This window comes from Gossypium hirsutum, chromosome A03 (assembly GCF_007990345.1).
Source record: "Gossypium hirsutum isolate 1008001.06 chromosome A03, Gossypium_hirsutum_v2.1, whole genome shotgun sequence".
Taxonomy (NCBI): domain Eukaryota; kingdom Viridiplantae; phylum Streptophyta; class Magnoliopsida; order Malvales; family Malvaceae; genus Gossypium; species Gossypium hirsutum.
In genome coordinates, this window is record NC_053426.1 from 100,956,330 (window position 1) to 100,968,334 (window position 12,005).

At 34.2% G+C, this 12,005-nt stretch overlaps 1 pseudogene; it reads right to left on the minus strand.

Annotated features, from left to right (window-relative positions):
- Window positions 1-215: 215 nt before the first annotated feature.
- On the minus strand, window positions 216-330 carry LOC121225438 (uncharacterized; annotated as a pseudogene).
- Between the last annotated feature and the right edge of the window lie 11,675 nt (window positions 331-12,005).

Here is a 12,005-nt window from a genome sequence, read left to right on the forward strand (position 1 = left end):
TTCAGTTTGATAGGTTACAAGATGAAAATCCAAATGTACATCTAGCAATTTCTTGTAGATCTGTGATACTTTCAAGATCAATGGTATTTGTGATGATGTCATACGGTTGAGATTGTTCCTAATGGTTGAATTTACTTGCACGGGGTTCCATCACTACTTGGGCTTTGATGATTTAGAAATTCCAGTTGAAGTATTTTCCATCGGCAAAAACAGCTAATTTAAGGAATGATATTTCTTCGTTTTCCCAATCAGAGCTTGAGGTTTAAGGATCCTTTATGATACATTGGAGAGATTTAAGGATCCTTTACGAAGATGTCCTTATCATGGTTTTCCTTTATGGCTACAGGTTCAAACCTTTTATAATGGTTTGAATCCCTTAGGATTTTATTGAGGAGATGCCAGTGAATAATTATCTACGGCAAGTTACGAGAGCAAAGCCTGCTAAAGGAGCTATTGTTTTTAATGTAGATGAAGTTACTATGTTGGCAAGTCGGGTTGAATCTCTTGGTAGAAAAATTGATGGTTTGAGTTTAGAAAAATAAAAGACTCTTGTGATGTAATGTAATGTGACTAAAGTAGGTATGATCAGGCAGGAATGCTTGAATTTGAAGTCTAACATAGGGCATGGGCGAGTGGACTTTATGGGTAATAGTTCTAGACCTTAGAATAACCTTTTTAACAATACTTATAACACAGGATGGATGAATCATCTAAGGTTTTCTTGAGGTGGTCAAGGGAATCAATGATCATAACCCTCTTCCGGCTTTCAGCAACCTTATCAACAAGAGAAGATGCCAAATATTGAAAAGATGTTGGCTGAATGTATTTTAGTGTCAGAAACTAGATTTCAAAATACTGAAGCAATTTTTAAAATTGAGCAAGCACCGATTTAGGGACTCAAGAATCAAATTGGTCAGCTTGCTAAATTGGTTTAAAAATGAAAACAAGGTAGCTTACCTAGTAACAATGAAACTAACCTAAAAGAGCAAGTAAAAACAGTCACTTTGAGGAGTGGAAAAGTGTTACCCGAATCTAAAGAGAAGCTGAAACAAGAAGCTGTTGAGAAAGATAATTGGGTTAAGGATAGAAAGAAAGAGCAAAAACTAGTATTGAGAGAATACAAACCCCTAATCACATACCTAGCAAAGTTGAACAAATTGATAAATTTCTTGAAATTTTTAAACAGATGCATATTAACTTACTCTTTATTGAAGCTTTTCGCAGATGCCCAAATATGCAAAATTCTTAAAAGAGATTTTGAAAAATAAGAGGAGGTTAAAGAAGCTGTCTATTATGGAACTTAATGAGGAGTGCTCAACTATTCTCCAAAACAAACTACCAGCCAAGCTTAAAGATCCAAGGAGTTTTACTACTTGTTTTATTGGTAGTTTATCTGTTGAGAAAGCTTTAGCTGATTTAGGTGCTAGTATAAATTTGATGCCCTATAAAATGTTCAAGAAACTTAGTCTTGGGGAACCGAACCCCACTAGGATGAATTTTCCACTGTTAAAAAAAACCAGTTTGAAAACAGTTTTCTTGCACAACGAAATATTAAAATTTTGAAAATCGACTTGGTTTGTGATATTTATAGCAATAAACCTTAATTGAATTCATACTTGTGTTTTTGAATAAATGGATCCTTGATCTTTTCCACCTTTTAACCAAATTATCGTCTCCGCTATTCTAGTACCGCGAACTGCATGGTGTGGGCTCGAATCAAAACATAGAACTAGAAAAAAAATTTCTTTCGGGGAGAAAACGAAAATTCTCTCTTCCCTAATAGAAACCAATAAAATTGTTGTTTTGAAAAATATGTTTATAAAATTGAGAATAAATTTTCTCTATTTTTTGTCAAAATAACAATTTGTTTTGAAAAATATGTTTATAAATTGAGAATAAATTTTCTCTATTTTTTGTCAAAATAACAATCTCTCAAAAATTGTGTAAATAGCTCTATTGGTGCCATCTTTTTGTAAGAAGAGAAAGTAGAATCCTTGTAGAGTTGTAGAAGTTTATTTTAAATAGAAAAACAATCCGACTTAGAGTAAGAGAAAGGTGAACGACTCACCCTTGTTTTACTACTAGGGTTGTCGCCCCCTTCATGTTATATGAGAGGTTTTTGGTGTCTCTCACATTAGTTCCAATTACGAATACTTCCTGGGCTTTTTTGACCCCGTACTCTATAATATGACCCAACCCGACTAAGTTTTTCTATTTCCCAAAATAAACTTTCATATCTACATATTAAATAATTTTCTCACCCAATTTTATCCCAATAAAATTTTGATAATTTTACCCTTAATAAAATTTTGAAAAAATTCGTTCAATATGTTACAACTCAACATGTTCACTGTGACTAAATGATTTATTTTCATTTTCGAGCTTCAAAACAGTTTAAAAACATAAAATCATTCTTCCATATTTTTTAATTAACCCTATATAGGATTCCAAGTTTCCATTTTCATTTTCATTTCCATTTTTTGAAACCTATATTCATTTCCAAATTATTCCATTTCTTTATTTTGAAGAAAACCATAATCATTCCTAAATGTTTCTCATTTCATTTCTGGTTTCAATGAGTTAGCAGAGGGACCAATTGGACATATGAAGTTGAGGCTCAAATGATTTATAATTAAGTTTTGGCTTTTCACTAATTAATTATAAACTCATTTAGTCATGAAGCCATTCCACTAGAGTATCATGACTGAGCTCTCCTTAACGACATACCATTACAAAAGTAACTACTTAATGCTCATCCAACTACTTAGTGCTCGTCATTAGTGTGTTACCCTCATAGGATCCTATTTTATCTCGTAGTAACCATTACATTTTCCTTCATAAAAATTCAAACACTGTCAAATAGTGATTAGGTCATCCATCACACAAACGGATGACTAGTGGCCATACAAACGGACGACCCGTGGCCATGTTTTCTTTTCATTAGCCATGTAATACCAATAAGAGGATATCATTTACCCATGTTTTAGGCTATAAATTCCACTGATGTGAATGACACTACATACTACAGAAGTCGTACACCCGACGTATTAGCTTTCGATTCTTTATTTATTTGAACTCGGGCTTTTACTGACATCAAAGTGTATGAATCAAACATTCATAGCCTGCTATCCATTTAGGATTTAGGTATGCCACACTATGAACATCACAAGTGAATAAATCGATAAACAAATTCAGGATCTATTTTACTAGGGTCCTATCTAATGTACTGTCAGTCCAATCAGTCACATCTATGTTTCTATCTTCTAGGAGTCATCCGCTCTAATGCCCAAGATAATGCATCCCCCCAATTGGACTTGATAGATGACATATTAGTCTTTTAATTGGTTTTCTCATTTCTGATTAGACTAAGGGCATGTTTAGGTTTGTCTACTAATACAAGTTGTCTTTTCGTGCTACAATCTGACCACGCAATACCGCTTAGTATTAGTTAAACATTTAAACAACCAATAAGCAACATTTGCTTCCATTTTTCTTTGCGTGCAAAAACCATTTGAGGAAAATTATACAAAGTACATTAATGTAATCAATGAATTTTTTATTAACCAATCTGTTCAGACAAATTACAAATGTATATTGACAAAAATACTATACTTGGGGCACCAGATCCAACATTAATAGTTGACAGATCCATTAAGTATCCTAGGGATATTATTGATTGTACTCGTTAAAGTGGATAAATTTATATTCCCTGTTGATTTTGTAATACTTGACATAGATGAGGATATTGAAGTACCCAAGATTTTAGGCTGACCATTTTTAGCTACTGCTAGAGCTATTAATGATGTTGGTAATGGTAAACTTGTGCTTAGAGTAGGTGATGAAGAAGTTATTTTTCAAATACATGATGCTATGATAGTCTTTTTTCAGCAAGATGATACTTGTTATTTTATAGATTCTATTGATCATACAGCTCAAATTTCATTGTAAGAAATTATCTATAAAAACACATTGGAACTATGTATTTTTAAAGGTGAGGGGGATGATGAAGACAATGTTATGAAAAGTGAAATGGTAGTTCATGGACGCTAAAGATCCATCATGCAGACACAGTAGGTTTGAGATGATTGAGGTGACTAAGGATTTGAAATTGAAGCCTTTTATTGAAAAACCTCCTAAAGTAGAGTTGAAATAATTGCCAAATTATCTGGAGTATGCCTTCCTTAGAGACAATTCTACATTCCCAGTGATTAAAACTACATTAGAATGATGAGTTACTCCAAGTACTTAAGGAACACAAAAGAGATAGAGCCTGGAAGATTTCAGACATTAGAGGGACCAATCCTTCTTTTTGCACCCACAAGATCTTGATAGAATACAATTAGAAGGTATGTGTGGAAGCTCAAAGGAGGTTACATCCCAACATAAGGGAAGTTGTAAAGGCTGAGGTAATTAAACTTCTAGACGTTGGAGTTATTTGCCTTATATCTGATAGTACTTGGGTGAATCCTGTCCAGGTTGTTCTTAAGAAATGAGGCATGGTTGTTTTGGCTAATGAGAAGAATGATTTGATCATTACAAGAATAGTCACGGGGTGGAGGTATGCATTGGCTACAAGAAGTTAAATGATGCTACAAGAAAAGATCATTTTTCGCTACCATTTGTGGATCAAATGTTGAAGAGGTTGTTTGGTCAAATGTACTATTGCTTTCTAGATGGACTTTTTGGCTACTTTCAAATCTCGATAGCTCTAGAGAATCAAGAAAAGGTGACAGTTACATGTCCATATTATACGTTTTCTTATCAAAGAATGCATTTTGAATTATATAATGCACCTTCTACTTTTCAGTGATGTATGCTAACTATATTTGATGGATTTTTTGAAGACATTATGGAAGTATTCATGGATGATTTCTTGATGTTTGGTAACTCTTTCTATCTATGCCATCAAAATTTGAAATGAGTGTTAATGCGGTGTGAGGAAACTAATCATGTGCTTAATTGGGACAAATATCACTTTATGGTTCAATAGGGTATTGTATTGGGTCATAAAATTTCTAGTAAAGAGATTGAGATTGATAGAGCAAAAATTGAAACTATTAAGAAAATACCTCCTCCTATTTTAGTTAAGGCTATTAGAAGCTTTTTAGGACATGATGATTTCTATAAGAAAATTATTAAAGAATTTTCTAAAATAGCTAAGCATTTAGCTAACTTGTTAGAAAAATATGGACCATTTAATTTCACTTAGGAATGTTTAGAGGAATTTAATGTTCTTAAGGAAAAATTGATCTATGCTTCGATTATGGTTGAGCCCGATTGGAATTTACCTTTTGAACTAAGTGTGATACATGTGATTTTGTAGTAGCTGCAGTTTTTTTACTGTAAAGAGACAAGCATTTTCAGCCGATATATTATTCTAGCAAGACTTTAATGGATACACAAGAGAATTATACAACTACAGAGAAAGAATTACTAGTTGTGGTTTTTGCATTTGATAAATTTAGACCTTATTTAAAATTGTCTAAAGTTATTCTATATACCGACCACTCTACTCTTCATTACCTTCTTACTAAACTTGATGCAAAACCTAACCTAGACTTTTAAGGTGGATTTTATTGTTGTAAGAATTTTATTTGGAGATTAGAAATAAGAAAAAAGTTAAAAATCTTGCAGCAGATCACCTCTCAAGGCTTGAGAATCCAAATCTTGATAAGCTTGATGAAGAGGCAATAAACGATTTGTTTCCTGAAGAGCGGCTTTATTCAGTAACAGAATCTCAAGTCCTTTGATTTGTAGATATTTCTAATTACTTGGTTGCTAATATTCTACCAAGAGGCGATCCATTTTTATTTCGTGTTTGTAAAGATCAAGTGATCGTGATTTTGTGTGATAAGTTTTATAAATTTATAATTAATCACTCTTAAAACTAACTATTGTCACGAAGTAGGCAAGTGAACCTACCGAACAGTAGTATAGTTTTAGCTAGACCAGATTGTCGAATCCAAAGGAACTAAAAGTACTAGTAATGATTGTCTTTTTAGTATCTAGCCTAAGAATAAGGGGGTTTGTTTTAAACAACTAATTAACTAAACTAAAAATTCACAGAAAATAGAATTGGGGGATTACTTTTTGGAAAACGATTGAATTAAGACAATACCTAAGGAAGAATCCACCTAGACTTCACTTGTTATTCTGACTCCGAATCGGACGATTTATTCATTTAACTTGTTTCGTAGAGATCCCTAAGTTATATTATTATCCCTAGTCAAGACTAATAACGTCTAATCCTTGATTGAATAATTGAGACTTTTCTCTAATTAACACCCTAGGGTTGCTTTAACTCTATCTATGGATCCCCTTATTAGGTTTCACCCTAATCCGGTAAAATCTTGTCAACCTATCTCTAGGTACGCAATCAACTCCGCTTCATTATGACAATTGTACTCTTAGACAGGGTCTGTTCCTCCTCTGAATAAGAGCTTAACTTGAATCAATATCGTGGAATATCAAAACAAGAATTAAGAACACATAATTAAGAACAAGTCAAATATTTATCATACAATTTAGAAAATAATAACATTCGTCTTAGGTTTCATTCCCCTTAGGTATTTAGGGGATTTAGTTCATAACTAAAAAGGAAAAAATCTCAGAAGAATAATAAATACAAAACATAAAGAAAACTCAGAACTCTTGAAGGGAAATTGAGGGAGATCTTTAGTCTTGATGATGAATTTGACTTCTAAGATGGATCAATCGGCTTTCTTCGAGTAATTCCTTCCTTCCTCCCTGTGCCTCGCTTTTCCTTTTCCTTTAGGGTGTATTTATAGGCTTTAGAATGCCTAAAAGCCCTCAAAACTAGCCTTTTCCGAATTGGACTCAACTTGGGCTCTGTAGGGACACGCCCGTGTGCGATTACTTTAGGCCGTGCTCAAGCCTGTTAGAATGGCACGGGCATGTGTTCTACACGTGTGAGTCGTGCTTCGATTTTGCCAAATTGACACGACCGTGTGGTTTACCCGTGGAGGAGGTCCAGGCCGTGTTGATTTCATACGTTGGCCCAATTTCTTCGTTTTTGGCCCATTTCTCGTTACTTTTACTCTCCTATGCTCATCTAAGTATAAAATATGAAATTAAGGCATTAGGAGCATCGAATTCACCAATTCTAAGGAAAAATAATCTATAAAATGTGTTTAGCGTGGGGTAAAAGTATGTATAAATTACGGTTTATCAATTACCCCTACACTTAAGCATTTACTTGTCCCCAAGAAAAATTCTCAACTCATAATCAAAATAAATTCTTCTCAGCTTATAATGTCTACCAAAAATATCTCAAACTAATTCATGAGTAGTCGTACATTGAGAATTCAACTAAAAGAACATTAGAGCTTCAAACATTCCAAGTTAAGTATTTAATCATGCAAAACTTAGGCATCTCCCCTTATCTAAGTGGTTACCTCGATTCGAAATCTCACGGAGTTTAACATCCTCACTAAAGATTCACTCAAATCACTCAAAGAGTTTAAGGACAATGAAATTAGCACTCATCAGTCAATATGAAAAGTTATTACCATAGGCTTGCATGAAAATCAAATCTCCACCACTATAAATTGAGATGATACATCAATCAAAAGGTCTTTAGAGGGTTGTAACGAGGCTTGGTTAGGGGGTGTGGTCACAAGTTAAAAGTGAAGGTTAGAATCAAGATTGAATTGAAAAATTACCTAACTAGAAAAATAACTAGTCATTAATTGCGTACAACAGATCTTCTTCTCAGAATATGGAATTTAGCTTTTTTAGCTCAAAAGATCACTACTACTAATATGGATACATGTTTTTTTTTGTTTTTTTTAAGAATAAGTCAAATAACTAACTACTAAGAACAGGACATAGCTAAGCAATTATTCAAATCAAATCTCGACAAAAATAGGGATCAAAATAATTGAGGGGATTTCAACAATAATGGGTTAAGGGTTAATATTAAGGGTAATACAAGAAATGGGTTGTTAGGCTCAAGGGGGTTCACTAAGGGTTAATCTTGGAGTTAGGCTTTTCATGGCATGAGTAGGTTAATCCTAAGTGCCTCTATCATCTTGACATATCAAATCAAATAGTGTGGTCTTGACATGCATAATCAAGCAAGTTCTAGAATAACAGTTCAATACTAACGCACTCATAATGAAAGTGAGCATGAAAGAAATAATAGATTCTCTGAAGGCTCAAGATCTCACAAAAATTATGACTTTTTGGTGTTTAAACTTGTGAATTCTAATTCAAGATAATACCTAGACTTGGGGAAACAACCTAAAATTTTAAACTCTTAAAAATCAACGTATCATGCTTGCTTCCCTAATGCCTTAAAGTTTAAACCATCAATGCATGAATGCCTATGTTTTAATTCAAGATATATCAAAAAAAAATCATAAATCAATCAAAATTTATCCTAAACATGAGGCAATCATTCATGGATTTTTCTGATAGTGAAATAAATACCCCCCCACACTTAAGGTGTACATTGCCCTCAATGTACAAAGATAGATATATAGAAAAGAATATAAAAATAAGTTAGGGAGAGAAGTGAAACTTCTTGAGTGATGAATGAATTTCCTTGAACTAGAGTTTTGGAGAATAATTGGTGTGAGGGTGGAGGAGGATACTCCGGTGGTGGTATAGGTTCATTAGTCCATAAGTCCTGCACCAAAAGAATATTATATCTAGTGGTAGCTATGGTCGTGGTCGAGAAGGACATGGCGATCGTGGAGAACCTTTCCCGGTGTAGGTTTTAGTTCCTATGTGATGATGAGCTTAAGAGCTCTTTATAACTATGACAGAATCAGGAACTTTTTAGGAAATATAAAGAAGCATTATTACACGATATGAAATAGCCGAAAGTAAAAATTTTTAAATAAAAATTATAAAACCTAATAAAAACAAGCTTAAAGAAAAATAAAAAGTAGTTTAAAATAAAAGTCAAAACATAAAAATAAATAATAAATAAAAGTTCTTAAGCATCTTTATGGCTAGATGGTTTGCGAGGTGGGGGTGGCGATGAGATGTGGAAGTGCAGACAAATCTGTTGTAGAGTAGCATCAATGTTATTGAAGCGCTGAAAACACTGTTGCTCGAATCGGGTAAGGCGCTCAGAGAGGTCAGCGTATGAAGCCGCAGCATGAACTGGACGTTAGGAGTGTGGTGGCTGAGACTGTGGGTCCTTGTGCTGTGGAGGGCATCATCAGTAATGCCCTCAGGGGCCTCCTCCTTTGGTAGATTGGGCAAGACGATATTGATGAGGGTAGGTGTAACACCCCGTACCCGAGGCCGTTGCCGGAGTCAGACACGAGGGGTTAACAGACTTAATTCCCTTATTTTTACAGTCCATTTTAAAAATTTCCAGACTAGCTGGCTAACTGCATCACTGTCACCTTAAAAATTATATCTTGAGTTCCAAAACTAAAAAATCAGTTTCATAAATTTTCCCTAAAACTAGACTCATATATCCATCTACAAATTTTTTTCTAGAATTTTTGGTCAGGCCAATTAGTACAGTTTATTAGTTAAAGTCTCCCCTATTACAGGGTTCGACTGCTCTGACCTTCATGCATTACGACTTATATATCTCCCTGTACATGGCTTCAATACTTATGCCGTTTGTTTCTAATGAAACTAGACTCAAAAAGGAATCTATAAATATATGGAATGACTTCTAATTATCTCTGGTTAATTTATAATGAATTTCCAAAGTCAGATCAGGGGATCCAGAAATCGCTCCAGCCCTGTCCCACTAAAATTTAGATATCTCTTAAAATCTGACTCATATGACCGTTTCGTTTCTTCCATATGAAAGTAAATTCATCAAGGTTCGATTACATAATTTATTCACTATTTAAATCCATTTCTACTATTTTTAGTGATTTTTCAAATTCACACCGCTGCTGCTGTCAGCATCTACCTTTAGGGTAGACTTTACCTATTACATAGTTTCCATGATTTAACTAACCCTTTTAGCATATATTGCACAAAATATGATTGTGATTAACCATTCCAACGGACAATCATTTCCAAGCATATCCACACCTCTCAATAACCATATACATACAAGATTATTATAACATTATGCTCAAAATATATATATAAGCCATTTTCGCATGGCTATCCAAATTTGTACAATACCGAAAGGTACATGACCAGCATCAAAAGGGTAGTCCTACACATGCCATTTCAAAGTTCAACCAAAAGTGTACCAAAACGGGCATTGATAGTGTGGACGACTTCGACTTCGAAAATCCCGAGTCCGATAGCTGACGAACCAAAACCTATAAAGTAGTGATTCAAAGAAACGGAGTAAGCATTTAATGCTTTGTAAGTTTTGAGCCATGAAATTGGACACAACTAAAGTGTAGAATTCATATGGCTAAACGGATAATTTCATATGCACACATTCTCAATATCGTACTTACTTCACATTACCAACCCTTATATTCATACACAAAAGATCAACTTAGCCAAAGGCCGGTAGCTCATTTATCGACTGAGCAAATACTATTTGTAAGGGATCAACTAATTCAATGCATATACGAAACATACCTCATCGCTGGGATTTTACGAGCGTATTAATTGAAACTATTACAGCAAGGTCGCTCATTCCCAAGCCAAGTACCTTCGGGATTTACCCGGATATAGTTGCTCGCTCGAATGCCTTCGGGACATAGCCCGGATATAGTAACTCGCACCAATGCCTTCGGGACTTAGCCCGGATATAGTAACTCGCACCAATGCCTTCGGGACTTAGCCCGGATATAGTAGCTCGCACAAATGCCTTCGGGACTTAGCCCGGAACTAGTCACTAGCGCAAATGCCTTCGGGACTTAGCCCGGTTATCATCCAAATATTCATGCACATATCAATAAATCATGACACATCTATATTTCATTTTCATAATTAGAGTTCAAACACAAGTCACGTATTAAGCAATCCCATTTTCGGCTCACTAGCCACATACAAACAGCATGGTTTAGTTTGCTTTATGACACGATCTCTATGCACATACGGCTACCCGTCATACGCATAGACTAATTTACTCAACCTATAATTCAAGTAGAATCATCATATCACCGTATATTTGTTATGCTCATACGTCATGACTTAATCAAATCGTAAACTAAGTCTCGTTACTCGAAAACTTACCTCGGATGTTGTCGAACGATTTCGATGGCTATTCGACCACTTTTTCCTTCCCTTTATCTGATTTAGTTCCCCTTTGCTCTTGAGCTTAATTTAACAAATAAATTGATTTAATCATTTGAGCATCGAAAAGAGGAACTCAAGGTACTTAGCCCATATATATACACATTAGACATTAAAGTCACATACATATGAAATCATGAATCAACTCAACATATTAACCCACACTCCCTTTTAGCCGATTGTCTAAGCCAAGATAAAAGCATCAATATGCTTGCCTCTAACCGAATACATGCAACACCAATCTTCTTCCTATGGCCGAATATGCATGTCTATGTTGAGGCCAATTATATACTTAATACCACATATAAATGACATACATTTTACTAACTAATGCATTACATATTATAACTCAATACGCATCCATCATTTACTCCATAACTGAAACACCACCATATATAAATATATACCTTGAGATAATATATATGTCATACCAATACATCATGTGCAAATATATATATGTGTGTAAGAGCTGAATCACAAAGTTGATTATAACCATCTCATATATTTTCATCATATACCCGAATGCACAAATACATTAGAATAACTTCCAACTCAATTCATGTTACAAATTTATACTTCACAAGAATAAATCATTAACCAAATATAAACATATATCCAAAACACAAATCTTACCTACCATGTAATAAGCATATCAAAATAAACTCTTTCTACGTTCGAATATAACCTAATATCATTTAATACCAAATCATGTATAACACCTCAACCAAATATAATAACCAAATTCAGATGTATATTTTATTTTTACATGAAGCATAGCCGAATCATTTTAACCATGAGTCACA